Here is a 23990-nt window from a genome sequence, read left to right on the forward strand (position 1 = left end):
GGGGGTCTGTCACCTTCTGTTGGCTTCTGCAGGTACCAGGCACACACAGTGTCCAGATATACATGCACTTAAAATAAGCTAAAAAACATAACCTCTTTTTCATGCTCTTGCCTTCTACTTTTAATCTGCTCTTTTATGTCTCTTGGTATTTTAATCATACTTAGTGTGCATACTTTTTTGTAATCTCCTAATGATCAAGTTCTTGCTCTGTTTTATTGAACCTTTTTGGAATTGCTATGAGATCTACACCCTGAAGTGCAGAAAAATATTGCAGTTTTCCCATTCAGCTCTGTGGGCTGCATAACTGTGGGTCATTAAAGCTAGGCATTTTTGCATTAATTTCTTGGTTCAGAATTCTCACAGTTCATGACTATTGGGCCATTTTAAAATTAATGAATGAATAGATATCTAGCCCATCAGTTTAAGTACTCCCAGACCAACTACTTTTATGACTTGAGCAGCATTAATAAACAAGGCACATGGGCATGGATATTTGGGCACTAGTTACATTAATAGAGAATACTTCCTCAAAGGGGAAAAAACTGTTATTTTGATGTGAATAAGAATTGGGGACACTTTCTTAAATAGAGTAAAATGGTATTCTATGATTCAGGAAGGGAAAAATTCCACTTATACCAGGAAGAACTTACTGCTCTCATATTTGGATGAACGAAAGGGATTGAATGGCTTCAGTCAGTTCATGCTTGCAGCTTGCGCCACTTCAGGGTTTTCTTGAGGCTCATTTGTCTTTAAGAATATCATGTCCTAGAATTCCTTTCTTCCTTTGCACGTAGCATCTCAACTGAAAATTATCAATGCCACTCCTTTCTTATGTCAGGTCATTCTGTCAGTATTGTACTTAGCTAATGTCTCATTGTTCATTCAAGTCTGAACATGTTCCCCCCCCCCCCTTTGGAACATTTCAAGACTTATTTCTTAAAATTGTTGTCATAATAGAGACTTTTCAAAATGTATGACTGCATTCACTTCCACGGCTATTTTCATACTTGGCACTATTTGATTCATAAATATCAAAGTTTTTTTTTTTTTTTCATTTTGCCCTTGGCTTTACCAGATTATAAATCAGTTAAAAATGTAAATGCGTTAGCACACAAGGAACAGTGAGACATCCATCACTCGGGTGTCCACCCTTTCTGTGGGAAAATGAAGACTATCATTATACTGAGTCCTAACTGTGCTGCTTCCTTATCTCGTTCTTGCAGAACAAAGTGAAACATGACACTGGATGCTTATTGCTTTTCCACTTTTCCTTTGCTTGCCATCTGCTCATTTGTACTTATTCCTAGTTATTAACTTGTATTATGAGTAAAGCGTATTTTGTGTTACACAGGGACGTATCTACTGTGTATTGTTTACTCTCTACATATTGTCTATAATTCCCTTTTAAGTGCTTCTCTTCCTTTAGTCACGACTCACTTATAACACATTACGGTATTCCATCATCTTGTTTTACTCTGCTTCTTCTGGCCTTTTTCTTGCTCTTATGAGTAGTACTTCAATAAATTATTTTGAATATACCTGCCTTATGCTCATCTGAAAGAATTCTTTGTATGATTGACATTTTCCATGAGTTACTAGGCAAGCTGAGGCTCTCTTTTTTAGTAAATACTGTCATTAATAAAAGGGTTTATAAACAGATACAAAAGGAAGACAGTTTTATTAGAGTTTGGGAGACAAACAATGGACAGACAAGCTGAAAATCTTAGCAACTGACAGAGGATAGGGGGTGGAGAATAAAGTCATGCCTTTTAAGTGAGCCACAGAGGACAGAAAAATAGACAAAGTCTAGAAAGGGCAAGTTTACTTGAGAGAACTGAGCTAGAGATCTGAGTTCAGAGAACAGCCCATCCAAGTGTCTGTGTCCCTAGGCAAAAAGTCATTGTGGACACATGGTTAGAAAAAAAAAATAGAGACAGCTTATTATGAAAGGAAAAGCACTCTTAAAAATAGGTGTGGCCTAGTAAGCTGAGTAAGGAGCCACAAAGACATTTGTCCATGGTGTGTAAAAACCTTCATAGGACCTTATAGTCCAAAATCCAGGCAGCTCCCTTTGGATCTTTCTTTCTTTTCTCTCTTTGCTTTCTCCTTCCTTCCTTCCTTCATTTCCTCTCTCCCTTTCTCTTCTTCCCTCCCTCCTTCCCTCCCTCCTTTCCTTCCTTCCTTCCTCCCTCCCTCCCTCCCTCCCTCCCTCCCTCCCTCCCTCCCTCCCTCTTTCTTTCTTTCTTTCTTTCTTTCTTTCTTTCTTTCTTTCTTTCTTTCTTTCTTTCTTTCTTTCTTTCTTTCTTTCTTTCTTTCTTTCTTTCATGCTTGCTGTCCCTTAGATGAAGTCTGGGTAAAGAGGAACTTCCATTCTTCCTTTGCAAACTGGATTATTCCATACGTTAATCTTGATATTTCAATTCAGTCCATATTCTGCCACACATTACACTTTTAGATTATGGACTATTCTAAAAAGCCATGGTCACCTCCATCTTGAGGTTGCCTAGTGGGGTCTGAGTTAGCTAATGACAATAGATAATTTGCTTCTTACACTACTTATCCTATTGTATTCTATTAGTGGATGGCCAGTAACACAACACAGTATAATGCAGTAAGGCAAGCTGTCGTCCATATGTGAACATGTATGTCCTCATGTAACAAGGGCACTGGTAGTTATCTAGTGGATTTTATACTCTGGCATAAACAACAAATTGAAAGGCCAGGAAATACAGAAGACCAAGATGCAGAGAAAAGAAAAATAACAGCTATCTATTCGGGATAAGAGAGGCCTAAGTTTGGGAGTCCACCAAACAAACACTGCCTGACTCCTGGGTCCTCTTCTCTGTCCTACTGGTTATGACTAGATACCCATCCCTGTGCCTTCCTGCCATTTCTCCTTCCAGTGTCTTCTGGGAACAAGAAGTGACCATCTCAGAGAGCATGCTCTTGCTTTACTTGCCTATCCATTTTAACTCCGTTTCACTCAGTGTTTTAGGTTTCATCACAAAATGCTAGCATGTGAGCATGTGCTTTAAAGGCTGGCAACCAGCTGCTCCATGCTGCCATAGGTTAATAGTCACAGAGCACCTTGTATTATATCTTAAGTTCTAAAGGGCAGGGAGCATAGCCCACAAACTAGATTGGTTATAACCGGAAGCTGATGGAACTCCCGGTAGTGTCCCTGGATCATACCTCAAATATATTATCTTTATATATGACTGATAGGTACTAAAATTGACAACAATAAAAAAGGCTTGTTGTCATTGGTATTGTATGAATATACTATTTCTTAGAATAAATAATATGAAAAAGGTAAATTGAATTCAAATCTGCTTATGTATTCTTGTAAAAATTGACACTGTATCATTAGAAGAAGAGGAAACACTGTTTAATACTCTACTTGGAGCCTCAGTAGTTATAGGTGTCTGTTGATTTTCAGAAGATTTTAGATTCTACCTATGCACATGAACAAAATTACTACTGCTGCTAACTTCTGAAAATCTGAATAATTTATTATTACAGAACTGAAGAGATTGGCAACTCTAAGTACACATTTGAGAACATGATATTCCAAAGCCATATGCAGCTTTTTACTAACTGCTTTGAAATATATTATTTAGAGATTTTAAATGAATTTAATATTGAACTTTTCTCAGAATATATTTAAATTACTTTAAAGCATTAATTATATAACATGAAGAACCAAATTTTCATTTTTAAAAGAATTATTAGTATTTTAATTTTTTAAGAAAAAATTTATTTGAGAAAATATTTGTTAAATAAGTATTTTTATTTATTTGATAATTTCATATATTTGTACACATATTTGCATCATCCACACACCTCTCTTTTCTGCTTTCAACTCCTTCTCCTGTGTTAACCCCATTATGTTTTTAAAATCATGAGCTCTTCAGTAATTGTGTGTGTGTGTGTGTGTGTGTGTGTGTGTGTGTGTGTGTGTGTGTGTGTGTATGCATGCACGCGCGTGCGCGCTCATAGTTAGGACTAACCACTTAGGATTAGAGTCTCATCCCTGAACAAAACTGCTCCTCCCAGCAGACATTGACTGCTAATAGCTGTAGGACTTTGACAAATTTTCATCCTTTTATGTTTTGTTTTGCTTTGTTTTGGTGGCATGCCAACTAGTATGATCTTTTGCAGGTCTTAGGCAGGCATCCGTATTGTTGAGAGTTCATGGGTTGGGGGGTGGCACATTTTAAGCCCTTTTCTTCCAGTTTCCTCTGGGTTACACTCCAACAAGGTCTCTTCTGGTCCAACAGGTCTGATGTGTGTGAGCAGCAGCAAGTTCCTTGCCATTTCTACCATTCTTTCCTGGGTAGCTTTATTTGGGCAGCTGGCAGGAAGTCTTTGTGAGAGGGTTTCCAGCTGGGCTCTCTAATTCACAGCTTTCTTGTCTGCTTTCTTTTTCTTGATGCTGTGAGAAAACACCTAACAGAATCAATTGAAGGGAAAAGGGAGTTATTTTGAGAAGGAATAGGGTCTATTGTGACAGGAGGGAATGATGGCAGGAAAGTCAGGCAGTTGATCACGCTGCATCCACAGTTAAACAGAAAGGGCTAAGCAACCACTCTAGAACATTCTTATCATCTGAACATATGGATCAAAACATACATAGTAAAGCATTGTTGAAAGAAAACACTAGAAAAAAATCAGGGCTAAGGAGATGGTTCAGTAGATAAAGCACTTGCCGCATGATCAGGAGTTTAGCTATGCAATATTGTGATGAAAATCCCTCTTACATTCTAAGAGGCTGGACCTCACAGCCACAGGTAATATTCCACCTTGAGTTCACTCTGATATCTTACTGTGTACTCAGCCTGTTTGTTTAACTCTCATTTAAGAGAACAATGGGACCATCATCCTTTCTTGCCTTGAATTTCCCATGTAATCAATGTTTACAACCCAAATCAATGCATAACTGTAATCTTAATTGATCTACTCTCCCATGCCCCACCCAAGAGTAATACATTCATACTATGATAGTCATTTACTGGAAACAGAAAATAGGCTGAAAGCAGGATTGTGAACTAATAATCACCATACATGATGAAAGCAACGTATACATATTTCTTGATGAACAATAGTATTTGTTGCCTGGGTCGGTTAGTGTAAGCAGATGTCAGAGACTGAATCCCTTAAAAAGTTCTGTTTAATATTTCTGTGGTTTGCCTCTTTCCTTCCCCCATGTGATTCTTCCTTTTCTTTCAACGAAGTGAGAGCAAATGAACCCCATTACACACAGACACAGATACAGGGACAGAGTTACCAAACAGTCTGCAGACAGACACAGATTCAGAACATACAACAGACAGGCAGGAATGAAGAAAGATTCAGGGAGCATCCTAAAATAGAGAATTCAAATCAGGACTGACTCTAAGTTAAATGACACCATGGAGAAGCACTTTGATTTCCTTTCTTAAGGTGACACCAGCACATTGGTGACCCTGCCTTTATTATGAATGCATACAAACCAGGACCAGAGTTTGGATCCCCAGCACCCACATAAAAGCCGGGAATGGCAGTCACATCTGTAACCCCACTTCAAGGAGGCAAAGGCAGAAACCCAAGGATCCCTAGGACTCTCTGGCCAGCTGGTCTGTGTGACCTCTAGGTTCAGGGAGAGACCTTGTCTCAAGAAATAAGGTGGAGAATGATAGGGGAAGTTATCTAGCATAGATCTCTGCTTTCTTCACATGCATGCATGTATGGGCTAGCACACTTGCATATACACACATATGTTACTCTAGCCTTAGGCTGTTGGAGCTTTGAATCCCATCTGTTTATCTAGTAATATTAGAAATGTCAAAAGCAGCTTTTCTGTCTCTTGGAATTTAAATCAATGTGTGAAAAGGTAAAGTATATGGACTTGATTCTAAGTCCTATCTCTAAGCCTGGATGGAGACCTTTATTCAGAGCTGCCCCGAAGTAGATGTGAAGAATGATCATTGTTTTAGTAAGAGAATGCATTTTTATTCCCCAGAAACCTCAGCTCAGTGCAGAGCCTTACAACTGCTCCAGTTGGAAAGTACTGTGGAGACAGACTGTCAAGCAGCAGGCCCACCTTTCAGAGTCAGGACTCAGAAAAGCCTAACTTTTTTCCCGTTTATCTCCATTTTGAATACTAGTCAAATCCAGCACACTTTCCCTGGACTGCTGGGTCTTTTCACTCTTTCTGTGAAGCCCCCCTCACCATCGGTCATGAGGCTGCTGGCCGAACATGCTGGATGCTAACTCAAAAGACATGGCTTTCTTCCTCACCTCTGTCTCCCCTCTCCTGGCAAGTGCCAGGATTACAACTTGCTGCTCTGTTCTTTTTCTCTCAAACATTAGTAAAATTGCCCTCAAACTCCAACCAGTATATTTCTAAGTTCTGTTATTAAGGAAACTAAGGAACCCGAAGTTTCCACAGTATCATGGACACTTGTACACACACACACACACACACACACACACACACACACACGATTAAGATATAAAGAATTGATTTTTAAAAGCTATTACTACTATTTTAAGATTGTAACAATGGCTTATATTATTCCTTGTATAAGGGTGTATTCTATTGTGTGAACTAGAAGAGGTAACAATGGAAAAGCTTGGTTAATTATTCAGTACAACAAACAAACATCTAGGGTTTCCTTAAAAAATATCACTAGTTTGAAATTCAGCATAAAGACCCACATGACTTGTAGAGTGTTTTACACTCATAGTTGATAGGGAAAGCCTTATCTAAATTACAACGGTTATTTTTTTATGAAGACTTTTTTGGCCTTTATGAATTATCAACATATGCTATCAAAATGACATTGCATGTCTAGGAATTCCTATGATACACTGGCCTAAGACTAAGTCCTTACATATTTCCCTTTCTTAGAGGGACATGAAAAAAAAATTATTCCAATAAGAAGACAAACTCTGGACAAAGTTTGGCATAATAAGGTCTGACCATTTGAAATCAGAGAAATCTGTCTGAAGCCACTAGATGATTTGTTAGTCCTTTAAAATGTGTAACCAATTTAAAATTTCTGAAGAAAAATAGTGTCTACAAACACAACAGAATGATTTCCTCTATGAATTTACTGCCTAGTACACCACAGAATTATTTATATCATGATGGGTATGAAAAAATAGGGCTAAGCTGAAAAAAAAATAAAGAGAACTATCATTTGGAGCAGAGATAAAAATAATAGCTAAAGGCATGAGCAGTAAGGTTTGAAAAATTCTGACTACTTGTTCTTTCTATTCTATGCACAAAAGGTATTACAGAGCCTCTAGATTCTATAGTGCTGTAGTTTGTCCATTAAGGAAAACAGCAACAAATCAAGAACCAAAACAATAATCAATATTAATAAAAACCTAGATGTTATTGATTAAGGCAGTTTTAACATGTCTGATCAATGCACTCAAGAAGTTACATGACAGTCACTGCTGGGGACACTGTAGCATAATCCTTTCTGAGTTCTCTCACAGAAAACTTGCAAATTTCATTTTTCTTTACAGCAGAGTAAAATCACCCGGTGTAAATGTATCAAATGTTCACTACCCATTCATCCATTCATAAACATCTAGACTAATTCCAGTTGCTTTGATTGCCCCAGCACATACATGGACATGCATGTTTCTCTGTTGTATGATATAGAGTTCTTTGGACTTCTATATCATATGTGTGTGGGTATGGTGTAACTGATAGTTCTATTTTTAGTGTTCTTCAGAAGACTCCATGTTCATTTCCATAATGGCTACAATTCCATCAAGATTAGTGGTTTACAATCCCATCAAAACTTTTCTTGATGACAATATTATTCTATCTTACAATAGTTTTAATTTGCATTTCTCTGATGGATAGAAATTTTGAACACTGTTAAAATTATGAATTGATCATTTGTATTTCTTTGAAAATGTGTTTAAGTTATAGGCCTATTTATTGATTGGGAGTTGTGTAGATGTAACCAATCGTCTTATTAAAATAAGAAACACAGAGCCAATGTAAAAGAAAAAGCCGAAAGGTCAGAGCTCAGAGATAAAATCTTACCTCCTGCAGTGCTCCTAGCTTCCCCGAGAGAGAGCTACTTCCTGTTTGTCTGTGTTTAAATAGTCTTTCTGTTCTGCCTTCTCATTGGTTGTAAACCCAACCACATGACTGCCTCATCACTGCCTGTAAGTACCGCCCTCCAGGTCTTAAAGGCACATGTCTCCAATACTGGCTGTATCCCTGAACACACAGAAATCTACCTAGCTCTTCTAACCACCACGCTCTTGCTATGGCTCTAATAGCTCTGACCCAAGGGCAACTTTATTTATTAACATAAAATTAAAATCACATTTCAGAACAAACAAAATATCACCATATTTCCCCTTTTCTATTTTAATAAAAAGAAAAAAGGCAAAAGGTTATAACTAACAAAAGAAAAACTATATACAAAAGTACAATAACTATATACAATATATACAAGTAACAAATACCTAAACGATGTCTAGTCCATTTGTATTTGACAAATCAAAGAAAATAATTCCCTTATCTATCCTATTTTAGTAAGTCCAAAATGTATCTAATTCACTTTCTATCCTAATTAATCTTCAACTATAACTAACTAATCTTCAACTCCCTCAGAAACCTAAGAAGGAAATAATATTAGCTAACAAAAATAAAAACAGGAAGTGCACAAAAGCAACTTCCAAAAATTTTGTGAGTTGACAGAAACAGCCAGCTGCCTGGACAGTCACCTGGGGTTTCTCCGCAGTGTTGGGGCATCATCTTCAGCCTATAGGCTTATCGTATCTGACAGACTCATTTGTGAAGTAGGTTGTACACAAGGTCAACAGTTCAACCTCACATTGGGTGAGAGCAGTCCATGTACCAGAAACACCTGAATTCCACTAGTGTCATGTCATGATTCAGGATTTTAAATTCTGGAAATTGTTGATGGTTTTTTAATTCAGCTGTCCATTCTTCTTGGCTGTGTACATATGGCTTCATCTCAGCATCCCCTTCTTCTCCACATCCCTCTATTAAATGCCAGTCTACTATTGAGAGGTGTGAGCTTTCAGCTGCTGTTCCATTGCACAACAGAAGCCATAGGCCCACTGCCTGTTCAGCTGCCTTTGAAGAAAAGGGCACTGTACCTTTTCCGGATTGTGAAGGCCACTTCAGGGATGGTGCCATATTGTCCTGGCCTCAGAAGATGCCTTCTGATAAAGCCATAACCACACTTGTTTTGGCAGGAATCGGTAGTCCTTTGTTTCGTGTTCTGTCTGTCCATTTTGTCCTGTTGATTTGAGGATACTTTGTTGTCCAGTGGTTAACTTTTGCCACAATGAAAGTTAACTCCATATGCAGTTTCTTCAATGCCCATATTTTCTCTGAAGTAGATTGGTACTGCCAGGAGCCGACATGTCTCCAAAAAGAAAAATTTCTAAGTTATTAAAACATTTTAAATGCCATATTCGGTAGATCTCTGAAGGGTTTGAAGATGACCTGTCTAAAATATATCTGCTCAACTTTTAAAACATATCTAATATGACTACAATTTCTATTGTAATGTCTAACTACTTTCATTTCTTTATATCCTAATAGTTGGTAATAATGTAAAGTATTTAAAACTAGTAATTGTCTTTTTCTTTTCTTTCTTTCTTTTTTTTAAAACAAGAACCTTAAATCTAATCTCCTTTGCTTAGCCTTTTTCCTAACCCTTCACAACAACTTGTAACCTACCCCCCTAAATAATGAAAATTATCCCAGACCCAAAACCCATTAAAAAGACCAAAAAAAAAAAAAAAAAAAAAAAAAAAAAAAAAAAAAAAAAAAAAACCACCCGCCCCACACCACCTCTTTGGGAATGTGGGCGTCATTCTTAAAATTGCTTCCTGCTGGGTATGGGCGAAGTTATCTTTATCCTGAAAGAAAAATTTTAGGTTAATTGTCAAATTCTAGGAAAGGTAACTATATCCTTCATTATTATCCAGTCTGTGTATAATGCCAAAGTTCAGGGTTTATCTCAAGTCCTTATTCAAGTAGTCTTTGAGACTGGATCATCTCAGCTAGTCATCTCAAAATTGCTCTGAGCACCTTGTAGTTCAAAGCTGATCTGTAGATGATGTTTGTCAGTTCAGTGATATTATTATTGTCCACGTGGAATTGTTGTTGTTGTGGGGCCCCATCTTCTTCCTGGAGACTTCAGTTGATGTTAGGCCTGGCCGTGATTTCCTGCAGAAATCTGATAAGAGACTCGAACACAAAGACATATATATGCAGCTAATTGAAGCCTTTTTTCTATAATTAGTTAGTACTCTATATGACCATTCATATCTTAACAAAGTTTAAAATGTATATATATATATATATTAATCTTGTAAATTTTGATATAAAATTTATACTTTAAGAAAAGTTTAAAGAATCAGAATAGAATCAAAGAGTTGAGATTAGTAATAGAATAGTCCCTTAATTAATTTGGCTTTTGTCCTGTCCCACAGCAGAAAATGGCTCTTTTATTCTGGCATGATACAGGGAGTTTGTATTTTCCTTTTAACAACATGCTTGAGTTTAAAGAAGGAGAGAGCCATTCTCCAACTCCAAAGTCAGCTTTAAATTTTAATTGAACTGGGACTATTAGAAGACCAATAGTGTTAAATCTTTAGAGAAAAGCAGAAACAAACATTTAAGAAGACATAAAATTTTTTAGATAATATATACCCATACGCCATTTCACTCTGTTTCCTGGGATAGATGATTTGTCCCTTTTCTTCAGTTGTCTCATTTGTCTTGTGTTCTTCAGATTCCTTAACCATCATTCTCCTAAAAGACAAAAACAAAAACCTTTCCCCAAGACTAATTTTGGGGATGTTCCCTTTTGGCAAGTTATTATCTGATTAAATGAAAAGACATGTGTTACTGGTACAAGTTAGTTTAAATTGGATGTTCATGCTGGTTGATGAACTATCATCTCCTCTAATTAAGAGGTTTCTCTTGTTCAAATCGAACCTTTATCAATTTTGATGGTACCCACAGCTTATCTTCTCCTGTAGAAACAAAAGCAAAACCTCGTCCCCAACGTAATACATACCCTGGTTTCCATTCTGAGGTCAGCACATCCTTAAAGTATATAGGCTGATTTAATTCTGTAGTTTTTTCTATTATCCAATGTCTCTCTGCAGCTGTTGTTCCTTTCTCATTGGCATTCAGAAAATTCAAAGTTAATAGAGCATTATGCAGTCTATTTCTGGGGGTTTTTGTTACTCCTTTCTGTTTATTTAGCATATCCTTTAGAGTTCTGTTTGATCTTTCTATAACTGCTTGACCTGTAGGATTATGTGGTATACCTGTAATATGCTTTATTTTGTAATAAGCAAAAAACTGTTTCATTTTAACAGAGACATATGATGGAGCATTGTCAGTTTTGATTTGTGCAGGTATACCCATGATGGCCATAACTTCTAGCAAATGAGTGATTACAGAATCAGCTTTTTCAGAACTCAAAGCAGTTGCCCATTGAAATCCTGAATAAGTATCAATGGTGTGGTGCACATATTTCAATTTTCCAAATTCTGCAAAGTGAAACACGTCCATCTGCCAGATTTCATTCCTCTGAGTACCCTTTGGGTTACATCCTGCTGGTAATGGCGTTTGATTATAGAAGGAACAAGTAGGACATTTCTTTACTATTTCTTTGGCTTGTTGCCAGGTTATGGAAAAATCCTTTTTTAAACCTTTACTATTGACATGATGTTTTTTATGAAATTCTGAGGCCTCCAGCACATTTCCTAACAATAATTTATCAATCTCATCATTGCCTTGTGCTAAAGGGCCTGGCAGACCACTATGAGATCGGATGTGAGTTATATATAAAGGATGACTCCTTTTCCTGATTGTATCTTGTAATTGAATAAGTAGTGAAGTTAATTCTGAAGCATCAGGGATAAATTCTGCAGTCTCAATATGTAATACCACTCTTTCAGCATACTGAGAGTCAGTTACTATGTTGAGAGGTTCTGAAAAATCCATTAATACCAACAGAATAGCATACAATTCTGATTTTTGCACTGAATTATAAGGTCTTTGAACCACTTTACTTAAATTTTCTGATTTGTAACCTGCCTTTCCTTGTTTATTAGCATCTGTATAAAATGTACAAACTCCAGATATGGGTTTTTGTCATAAAATTCGAGGCAAGATCCAATCAGCTCTCTTTATAAAATCAATTCTGTTGCTTTTGGGATATTTGCTGTTAATTTCTCCCAAAAAATTACTGCAAGCTCTTTGCCAAGGTTCACTTTCTGTCCATAATTTTTCAATGTCCTCCTTTAGTTAAAGGTATGACAATTTCTGCTGGTCAATTCCTGCTAATTGACGAAGTCTCAATTTTCCTTTCCAAATCAAGTCAGAGATTTTTTCCCCATAAGTTTTTAATTTTTTATTTGGTTTATTTGGTAAGAATATCCATTCCAATATAATATCTTCCCTCTGCATTAATATTCCAGTAGGAGAATGCCTAGAAGGTAAAATAACCAAAATGCAATTCAGCTTTGGATCAACACAATCCACGTGCCCTTCATGTACTTTCTTTTCTACCAAGGCCAATTCTTTCTCAGCTTCAGGTGATAATTCTCTTGGACTATTTAAGTCCTTGTCACCTTCTAAGGTTTTGAACAAATTAGTCAGTTCATCATTTTTTACCCCAACAATAATTCGTAGATGAGAAATATCTCCAAATAATCTTTGAAAGTCATTAAGAGTCTGTAGTCTATCTCTCCTAATTTGCACCTTTTGGGGTCTAATTTTTTGTAGCTCTATTTTATATCCTAAATAATTAATAGAATCTCCTCTTTGTATCTTTTCAGGAGCAATTTGTAATCCCCAGCAAGGCAAAATTTTCTTTACTTCTTCAAATATTCTTTCTAAAGTATCTGCATTTGAGTCAGCTAGTAAAATATCATCCATATAATGATAAATTATAGATTTAGGAAATTTTTATGTATCACTTCCAATGGCTGCTGTACAAAATATTGGCACAGAGTTGGGCTATTTAACATTCCCTGTGGGAGGACCCTCCATTGAAATCTTTTAACCGGTTGAGAATTATTATAAGTAGGCACTGTGAAAGCAAATCTTTCTTTGCCTTTTTCTTGCAAGGGTATTGAAAAGAAACAGTCTTTTAAATCAATAACTATGAGAGGCCATCCTTTTGGTAACAGAGTAGGCAAAGGAATTCCAGATTGTAGAGAGCCTATTGGCTGAATTACTTTGTTAATTGCTCTAAGGTCTGTTACCATTCTCCATTTACCAGATTTCTTTTTAATAACAAATACAGGAGAATTCCAAGGGCTGGTTGACTGTTCAATATGCTGAGCATTTAACTGTTCTTCTACCAGCTCTTCTAAAGCCTGGAGTTTCTCTGTTGTTAAAGGCCATTGCTGAACCCATACAGGCTTGTCTGTTAACCATTTTAAAGGTAGAGCTGTTGGTATTTTTGGAAGATTATCAGTTGTTGTGCCCTGTTCTTGTATAATGTGGATGGCTGGTGACCACTCAAAATAATGCCTTCTAATATTTCTCTCAGAAACATGTGCTAGTTTATGATTTGTTTCTGAGATTGGAGGGATTTTTATCTGAGTATTCCATTGTTGCAACAAGTCTTAACCCCACAGGTTCATAGTTATGTTAGCCACATATGGTTTTAATTTTCCTCTCTGTCCTTCTGGACCTATACATTCCAGCCATCTTGCACTCTGTTTCATCTGAGATAATGTCCCAAATCCTAACAGTTGAACGTTTACCTCCTGAAGAGGCCAAGCTGGATGCCAAAATTCTGGTGCAATTATGGTAACGTCCGCACCTGTGTCTACCAGACCAGACAACAAAACACTATTTATTTTTATCGTTAATTTTGGTCTCTGTTCATTAATAGAAGTTTGCCAAAAAATTTTCTTTATGTTTTCTCCTGAATTTTCTATTCTCTCTGTTTCATCATCCTGACCAGCATGATTTATTCCAATAGTCATTTGGTTATTTAATCGCTCAGAGCAGGGATTTCCTCTACAGCTGCAGGAAAGGTTTGAACTGGTTTTGCTATGGGGGCCTGCATGAGGCCCCTCCGGGAGATTCCCGAAAACTGAGGCAAAGGATTACCCTGTCTGTCCTTTGTTGATCTACATTCGTTGGTCCAGTGTTTTCCCTTACCACACCTTCTGCATACTCCAGAAGGAAGGGGCATTCTGTTGCCATTGTTCCTTGCAGAAACAATGCTTCTAGGAATGACCTGTTTACAGTCCCTTTTAAAATGTCCTTGCTTTCCACACCCAAAACATCTAACACTCCTCAAACATTTTGAAATTACTTCTCCTACCCACGTATCATCATGCTCATCAACCTCAACATTAATTGTTTCTCTAATCCAATCTTCCAAAGGTGCAGATCTTGCCTTTAACGGCCTGATTATTCTTTTGCATGCTGCATTCGCATTCTCAAATGCCAAAGCTTCAATTATTGCCTTACTAGCTTCTGATTCTGAGACCATTCTGTGTACTGCTGAAGCCAGTCTTTCTAAAAAATCTGTGAAAGATTCTTTTGGGCCTTGCATAACCTTTGTGAATGACTCAGGTTTTTTTCCTGGTTCCTCAACTCTGTCCCATGCATTCAAGGCTGCCATTCGACATAAAATTAGGGTTTGAACATCATATAAACATTGTGTTTGTACTGAAGCATGTTGGCCTTCTCCAATAAGCTGATCCTGACAAACTTGTATTCCTTTATCCCTCCATTGTTTTTCTACGTTTCTAGCTTCCTCCTTAAACCACGTTAGAAATTGAAGTCTCTGGCTGGGTTCCAGAACAGCTTGTGTAAGGTCCCGCCAGTCTTGTGGTACAATCCTATTATATGTTGACCAAGAGTTTAACATTTGCTTTACATATGGGGAATGCATGCCATAAGATACTATTGCCTCCTTAAACCTTTTAAAATCCATCAGTTCAATTGGAGCCCAAATATTTTGTGTAGCCATTTGATCAGGCATCTGCTGTACGGTTACAGGATAAATTAAGGGTGACTGTGTGAAAACAGGCCTTCTTTCTGTAACCTTATGATCCAAACTTGAACCAACTTCACTGTTAATTTCTTCTGTCTGAATTTTTACAGGTTTAACAAGTTTTTCTAAAGCTGTCATCCTGGCACTTAAATCGACTATCTTTTTAAATAGCAAAATGAGAATAAGCATGGTGATAAAATGCATAATTCCCATAATACTAATCTTTTCATATAGTTGTTCCATTGTCAGACTGCCTAAAATTTCAAACAAAACCCAATTTTCTTCCAATGTACACAGAAAACCCATTTTTTTTTAATGTGGAAAAAATTTGTGGTTTAAATAGTTTCCTTTATGACTTACCAAATCTGCGTAGAACAGTAGAAATCCGAGTGAATTTCAAAACAGCCACCTAGTGTCCTAGGTGTGAATCCAGAGAGAGAGAGAGAGAGAGAGAGAGAGAGAGACAGAGACAGAGACAGAGACAGAGACAGAGAGAAAGCAAAAGCGAAAGTGAAAGCGAAAGTGAAAGTGAAAGCGTAGCCGGCTAAAGCTTAAATCCAGCCACTTGTTCCCTCTTGGGCAGAGTCAAGGCCTGGCTTTACAGGCAGGGGCCCTGTTTAGCAGGGCAGGCCTGAGTTGTTTGTAGCACTGGCTTTAAGCAAGCAGCTCACAGTCCAGCCTGAGGCCAAGCAGACCTGGGCCGGGGCTAGGGAGCCGGTTGCTCTGGCTAGGGAGCCAGCTGCTCAGGCTAGGGAGCCGGCCCCAAGCAGTTTTTAATGGATTCTTGTCACGTTGGGCACCAGATGTAGATATAACCAATCGTCTTATTAAAATAAGAAACACAGAGCCAATGTAAAAGAAAAAGCCGAAAGGTCAGAGCTCAGAGATAAAATCTTACCTCCTGCAGTGCTCCTAGCTTCCCCGAGAGAGAGCTACTTCCTGTTTGTCTGTGTTTAAATAGTCTTTCTGTTCTGCCTTCTCATTGGTTGTAAACCCAACCACATGACTGCCTCATCACTGCCTGTAAGTACCGCCCTCCAGGTCTTAAAGGCACATGTCTCCAATACTGGCTGTATCCCTGAACACACAGAAATCTACCTAGCTCTTCTAACCACCACGCTCTTGCTATGGCTCTAATAGCTCTGACCCAAGGGCAACTTTATTTATTAACATAAAATTAAAATCACATTTCAGTACAAATAAAATATCACCATAGAGTTATTCTTATTTTGGTGTTTAATTGTGCTTGTTAGTGTTCTGCCCAGATCAGGACCCCCAAAGAGACCACTGGAGACCCAAGATGTCCAGAATGCAAAAGCAAGGTTTATTTGACCTGGTCACGTGTGTGCTTAGTCCAAGCTAGCAGGGAACCCTTGTCTACCACACCCAATGCCTCGAGGCAGGGAGAAAAGTTCCCTTTCTTGGGGAAGTTAGTTTTTATAGGCAAAAAGCACAAAATTCCTTAGGGGGAGGGAGTTAGTACAGGTCCATCCTTGATTGGTCCAGTTTTTCCTGGGCCTGGACTTTGTCTTATTCTTGCTTATCTGTTTGCCCTGTCAGGAGTTTTACAACCCATCTCTGGGGTCTGGTCATGTTATCTCCAGAGAGGGGCATCTCATGGTTAATGGGTCACTACCAGACATCCTGACTTTGTTCTTTTGAAAACACCTGACTTCACCCTCTCCAGGAAGGGGGAACTGACTCAGTTCTGTTTAAGATATCTCTTCCCTCAGTTCTTTTGGGTTTCTGGGGGAGCTGTGTCTGGGCCTTTGGTGGGGGTCTTTCAGTTAGTTTTTGTCAATATGATACAAACTATAGTCACCTTGGAAGAGGAATCCCAATTGCTGAATTGCTTCCATAAGATCAGCTGGTAGAGAAGTCTGTCGGGACATTTTCTTGAATAATATTACTGTGGGGGGCCTACCCTACTTTGGGCAGTGCCACCTCTGGGGGAGTGGGCCTGAGTTGTATAAACAAGCTACTGATGGAAAGCAAGCTAGTAAGTGGTGTACTTTTATGGTCTTTGTTTCAGCTCCTGCCTCAAGGTTCCTGAGTTTTAACACCTGCCTTGGCTTCCTCATATGAGGATGTGTAAGGCAAATTAATTTTTTTAGTTCCATGTATATTCTAGATATTAACCCTTGAAGACTGTCTTACCATTCTGTAGGTTCTTCATTCTGTTTTTAGGTTCATTTGTTGTCCAGAAACTTTTTAATTTCATGAAATTCCATTTGTCAACTCTTAATGTTGTTTCCAGAATGATTGTGATTCTACTACCTATGTCATGACTTTGTTTTCCTATTTCTATTTGACTTGAATAATCTGTGGTGATATTTTATTTGTACTGAAATGTGATTTTCATTGTATGTTAATAAATAAAGTTGCCCGGTGGTCAGAGCTATTAGAGCCATACAAAGAGCGTGGCGGTGGTGGCGCATGCCTTTAATCCCATAGATCTCTGTGTGTTCAGGGATACAGCCAGCATTGGAGACATATGCCTTTAAGACCCAGAGGGCTGTACTTACAGGCAATGATGAGGCAGTCATGTGTTTGGGTTTACAACCAATGAGAAGGCAGAACAGAAAGACTATATTAAAGACAAACACACAGGAAGTAGCTCTCTTTCGGAGAAGTAGGAGCACCACAGGAGGAAGGGTAAGATTTTAGCTCTGAGCTCTGACCTCTTGGCTTTCTCTTTTACATTGGTTCTGTGTTTCTTATTTAATAAGATGTTTGGTTACATCTACAATAATCCTTACTTCCTTAGCAATTTTGGAACATAACTTTACTTTTCTTACAGTTATTTACTTTCACATGCTTTGTGAACCCCATTTAGGGAAGAATCCAAGTCTTCTAACCACCTGGAGGCTGAAGTTAGAACCTCAGGGCCAGGGTGACCTATGGGATTAATGGAGTAAAATGTCACTGTCCTACAGAGGCCTCTGAACCTAACAAGTAACAAGGCCTGTCCCTTGTTGAATTTTGGGACCACTGGTCTCCAGGAGAATTCTTATCCCACGTGAGCCAGAGCACTTAACCTTCCCTGCCCTATGGGGTTTCTGGGGATAAAAGCTGGTCCTGTGGTGATCTTTGGTCTTGGCAGAGCCAGAGGCCTGTCCCACGATGCTCTGTTATTTTTTGATGTGAGAAAATATGCCCATAACCTTTCTTCTCATGACCACTTGAGTACATCCTAGAAGTTGTGATCTCCTTTTTATTTCATTCTGGGAAATTTAAATTTTCTACCTCTATTGCTTCCTTTAAAATTAAACTGACCATTCAAAATTAAATTGCTCAATATTCAAATGCTTGTGTGTTATTCAACTTTGATTTCTAGTTTTATTGCCGTGTGACCTAGTAGGATGCTGTGATGACTATTATTGGTTGTCAACCTGACTACATCTGGAATTAATGAAGGGTCCACCTAGGAGGGATTTCTGATTAATTAAGTGGGAAGATCTACTTTTGATCCAAAATCTTTGAGGTAGGAAGACACACCTTTAATCTAGATTTAATCTGAGCCCCACCTTCTGCTGGAAGCCTATATAATGACATGGAGGAAGGAAACTTTTGCTCTTTGCCTGTTTGCTCTTGCCTTGCTAGCAAGCATTTTCCTTAACTGGCATTGGAGGCTCCTTCTTTGGGATTCCAGCATATACTGAAGACCAACTGAGACAGACAGCCTTGTGGGCTAAGAAACTACTGCATTCTTGGACTTTCTGTTCATGGCCAGCCATTGTTGAATTAGGGGGACCACAGCCTGTAAGTCATTCTAATAAATCTCCTTTTTATGCATATGTGGAGAGATTCTTTTATAAGTTCTGTTACTCTAGACAACCCTGACTAATACAGACTTGGGTACCAAAAATGATTTTAGAACAACAAGGATGAATCCTTTAAGTATTTGGAATAGGCTTGCCAATTTGCCAATACCTACAGTTAAGAAGCCTCTCAAGTTATTGACACCTCTCCTGAGAGCTTGGAGAGTACTGAAAGCCCATGGTGTGAACTGTATACATAATAAATAAATAAATCTTTAAAACAGTTCACACCATGGGCTTTCAGTAGTCTCCAAGCTCTCAGGAGAGGTGTCAATAACTTGAGAAGCTTCTTAACTCTTGGAGAGTACTGAAAGCCCATGGTGTGAATCTGTTTTTACAGATTTAAGGAGATAAATGCATTTTATAATACCAATTCACCAATTGTGGGCAGCAATGGCTTTGTTGACTTTGTATACAAAACTTTTTATAGTTTATGGGAAAACATGGAATATGATGATGCTAGTTGGTTGGGTGCTCTTAGCATCTCTGGATTAATTGACAAAGGATAGGAATGAGCTCCCTGATAAAATTAACCAACTTGTAGCATTTCAGAATACAGTGAAGGACAACACTGTTCTTAGTCATAAAATTAATCGGCTCCAGATGTGCATAAACAGTCTAAAGGTTTCTAAGTGTGTCCTGGAAGAAAATCTTTCCAGCAACCACAGAGCTCAAGTTGTGGAAGATCAAACTGGAACACTTACTATTAGTTTGGCTCGATTACAGCAAAAATTCAAGAGGATTTCAGTGGTTAAAGAAAGGGCATTAATTGGTAAAGAATGGGATCCTGTGACTTGGGATGGGGGTGTGTGGGAGGACCCTACTGAAGCTGAGAACTTTGAACCGTCAGATTCTCAAGGGTTTATCTCACCTGAGGAAGTAAATCTCTCTATCCTCAGCCCACCTCTTAAAATATTGTCATTTGCTGGAGAGATGGCTCAGAGGTTAAGAGCACTGGCTGCTCTTCCAGAGGTCCTGAGTTCAATTCCCAGCACCCACATGGTGGCTCACAACCATCTGTAATGAGATCTGGCGCCCTCTTCTGTATACATAATAAATAAATAAATCTTTAAAAAAATATTGTCATTTGCACCTTTGAGTAAATTAACCCTTCATTGTCTACTAAACAAGCAGTGACTTTCTCTGAAGGAAATGTTAGCCAAGACAATACTGATGTCATCAACAGTTGCCTCTAGACCTATAAACAGATTCAAAGTAAAGTGGGCTCTGAGAGGGGAGGTACAAAGTACAGTCCATAAGGAGGTGAGCTGTACTACTGAAGATGTTAATGAGTTTGCTAATTCATTCAAGCAGAAGTCTGGCTAATACGTGTGAGGATGGATTTTGAGGGTGTGGGATAATGGTAGAAGAAACATAAACCTGGATAAGGCTGAGGTTATTGATATGGGCCCTCTGAGTGGAGATTCTAGGTTTAATATGGAAGCTAGTAGAATTGAAAATAAGGGAAAAAAATAAGAGGTGCCAAAAGTTTGTTTGAATGGTTGGCTAAAGCATTTGTCAAAAGATGGCCTACTAAAAGGAAGTTATTGGTGCCTAATATCCCTTGGCTTAGTGTTGATGAAGGGATTTTAAGGTTCAGGGAAATTGTAATGGTAGAGTGGATATGCTATGTGAAACCTAATCCTCCACAATGGGAAGGCCCAGAAGACATGCCCTTCACTAATCCTATAAGAAGCTAAATAGTGAGAGAGGCACAGCACACTCAAAGGGCTTTGTTGTTGCCTTTTTTTGTGTGTGTGCCAGACTTTAGGGTTGGAGATGCTGCTGCTCAGTTGTATGAATTAAATGCAATGGGCTTAATTGGGTCCCGAGGAAGCAGGGGCCAGATAGCAGCACTGAATCACCAAAGGCAGGGTGATTGTAGTTATTGTAATGGGCAGCACAAACAAAGTAATGCCCATCATGGCCTAATCTGTAATGGTCATCACAGGCAAAAGGAATTTTATAGTGATATGATTTGTATGGACCTTTGGTACTGGCCAATCAATCATGGTGTTTCCAGGCATTAAATAGATAAGCCTACTGGATTTTTATTTTATCTGTATAAGTGGAAAAATTCTTAAACAAATGAAAGAAAGGCTCCATTGAATGTTGGCAAAAGGAATCTCAGCCAGTGAATAATTTCCAGGCGAGCCAGTGTACAGATCCAGAGCACCTTGAATGTAAGGAAAGCCAGGTTCCCCTGAGGAAGGTCCTTGTTAAAATACCCAAAAGCTTTACAGTGAGCCTTTCTGCAGTCCTTCCCTATAGGGACCTGTAGACTTTTACATTGGAGGAAAGGAAATAGTCAGACTTTCCAGGGTCTATGAATACTGGTTCTGAACTAACACTGATTCCAGGAGAACCTAAGAAACATTGTGGTCCTCCAGTTAAAGGAGAGACTTATGAAGGTCAGGTGATTAATGGAGTTTTGGCTCAAATACAATACACAGTAGATCCAGTGGGTCCCTGAACTCATCCTGTGGTTATTTCCTCAGTCTCAGAATGTATAATTGGGATAATTCTCACACTGGTTCCCTGAACTGTGTAGTGAGGGCTATTATGGTTGAAAAGGCAAATGGAAGCCTTTAGAGTTACTTCTACCAAGAAAAATAGTAAACCAATATCAGTATCACATCCCTGGAGGAATTGTAGAAATTAGTGCCACTATTGAAGACTTGAAAGATACAGGGTCGGTGGTTCCTACCACATCTCCCTTTAATTCTTCTCTCTTGCCAGAACAGAAGAAGGTGCTTCAAAGGTCCAGGCTGCAGTGCAGGCTGCTCTACCACTTGGACCATATGATCCAGCAGACTGTATGGTACTTGAGGTGTCTGTGGCAGATAGGGAGGCTGTTTGGAGCCTTTGGAAAGCCCATATAAGTGAATCACAGAAGATCTTTGGGATTTTAGAGTAAGGCTCTATCATCCATCATCTGCAGACAACTGTTCTCCCTTGGAAAGAAAGCTTTTGCCCTGCTATTAGGGCTTAATGGAAACTGAATGTTTGACAATGGGTCACTAAGATCTGAACTACCCATCATGAGCTTGGTGTTATCTGACCCAACACATCATAAAGTAGGACATGCACAATAGCAATCTATTATTAAATGGAAGTGGCATATACAAGATCAGGCCCAAGCAGGTCCCAAAGGCACAAACAAGTTACACGAAGAAGTTACCCAAATGCCCAAGGTTTCTACTCTTGTTACAATACTGTCTGTTGCCAAGCATTCACCTATAGCCTCATGGGGTATTCCCTATAATCGGTTGACAGAGGAAAGAAGACTAGGGCCTGGTTTATTGATGGTTCTGCATGTTTTGAAGGTGCCCTCCAGAAGTGGACAGCTGCAGCATTATAACCCCTTTTTTGGACAATCCTGAAAGACAAAGCAAAGGGAAATCCTCACAGTGGGCAGAACTTTAGGCAGCACACATTGTCACACATTTTGTATGGAAGGAGAAACGGGCAGATGTGTAATCATTCACTGATTCATGGCCTGTAGCCAGTGGACTGGCTGAATGGTCAGGGACTTGGAAAGAACATGATTGGAAAATTGGTGAGAAAAACAACTGCATCTGGGGAAGAAGTATGTGCATAGATCTCTCCTAATGTGTGAAGTATGTGAAGATGCTTGTGTCCTACATAAATGCTCATCAAAAGGTGACTTCAGCATAAGAGTAGTTTAATAATCAAGTAGATAGGCTATCCTGTTCTGTGAACAGTCAGCCTCTTTCCCCAGCCATTCCTGTCATTACCCAATGGGTCCATGAACTAAGAGTCTATGGTGGCAAAGATGATAGTTATTCATGGACTCAAAAACATGGACCTCCATTCATCAAGGCTGACATGGACTTCCACTCGTCGAGGCTGATCTGGCTACAGCTGCTGTTAAGTGAAAGATCTGCCAACAACAGACACCAATGCAGAGTACCAGATATGGCACCATTTCCCAGGAGTGAGGGGCAGCCAGAAACCTGATGGCAAGTTGACTACATTGGACTACATTGGGCTTCTGATACCCTTAAGCCAATAAGCTAAGAAAGGAAAAACAGTGTTAAGGAGGGTGATTGATCCAAATTACCATGGGGAAATTGAATTACTTCCCTATAATGAAGGTAAGAAAGTTTATATCTGGAGTGCGGGAGATCTTTAGGATATCTTTTGGTGATTCCATGTACTGTGATTAAAGTCAATGTAAAACTATAACAGCCTAATACAGGCAGGATAACAAAGTGCACACACCAGTAGGAATGAAGGTATGGGTCATTCCTCCAGGAAAAGAGCCAAGACTTGCTGAGGTGCTTGCTGGGGTGCAATAGACATAAAATACAGAATGTATAGTAGAGGAAGATAGTTATAAATACAAACTAAGGCTTATTGGAGAAATTATTAAGGCCACTCCAAACAGTTAAAAGGGAGGTTTATTAGTGGCATAACTTACAAATGAAGGGATAGGTAAGTTGCAGGGTCTGAGGAAGACGTAGTGCAGTCTAATGGTGTTCTCTGGAGAACTCTGCTTGGTCTACTTCTAGCATCCAGGGGCCAGGAACCAAGAGAGGGTGGCGCATCTGGATCTTGGGTCTTCAGGGTCCTCCCTGGCCCTGCCTTGTAGGCATGACAGTTACCAAAGCCTCAATGGGGGTTGGAACTTCCAGATCAAAGCTGGAATGGCTACCCACTACATCTCCCCCTTTTGTCTAAATAAGAAGGTTTAAACTTAATATAAGACTGTATACAAAGGAAGGGTTATCAAATGTTGTCGAGGAGTAATGAGGGATAATGACCTAGATAATATGGAACTACAATCAATGCGAACAATATCAAACAAGAAATACATACTAAAATCCAGAGAAGTCTAGAGCGTAGGTAAATGGTATGTTACAAAAATCATTCCAAAAGGTATCCTATCCTAAAGAACCTGAATCTAATACTTAATATGTTCTATCTAAGACTATATATATTAAGTTGTAACTATAACTGCTAGTCTTCAATCCCATCAAAGACCTGAGAAGGAACATAATGGTACCTGAGAAATGGAAGATGGATGCAAGCAACTTTCAACTTTCGGGAATCTTGCAAGAGTAGACCGAGACAGCTGGCAGCCTGGACAGTCACCTAATGTTTCTCAGCA

Source organism: Peromyscus maniculatus, chromosome 7 (assembly GCF_049852395.1).
Source record: "Peromyscus maniculatus bairdii isolate BWxNUB_F1_BW_parent chromosome 7, HU_Pman_BW_mat_3.1, whole genome shotgun sequence".
Lineage (NCBI taxonomy): Eukaryota > Metazoa > Chordata > Mammalia > Rodentia > Cricetidae > Peromyscus > Peromyscus maniculatus.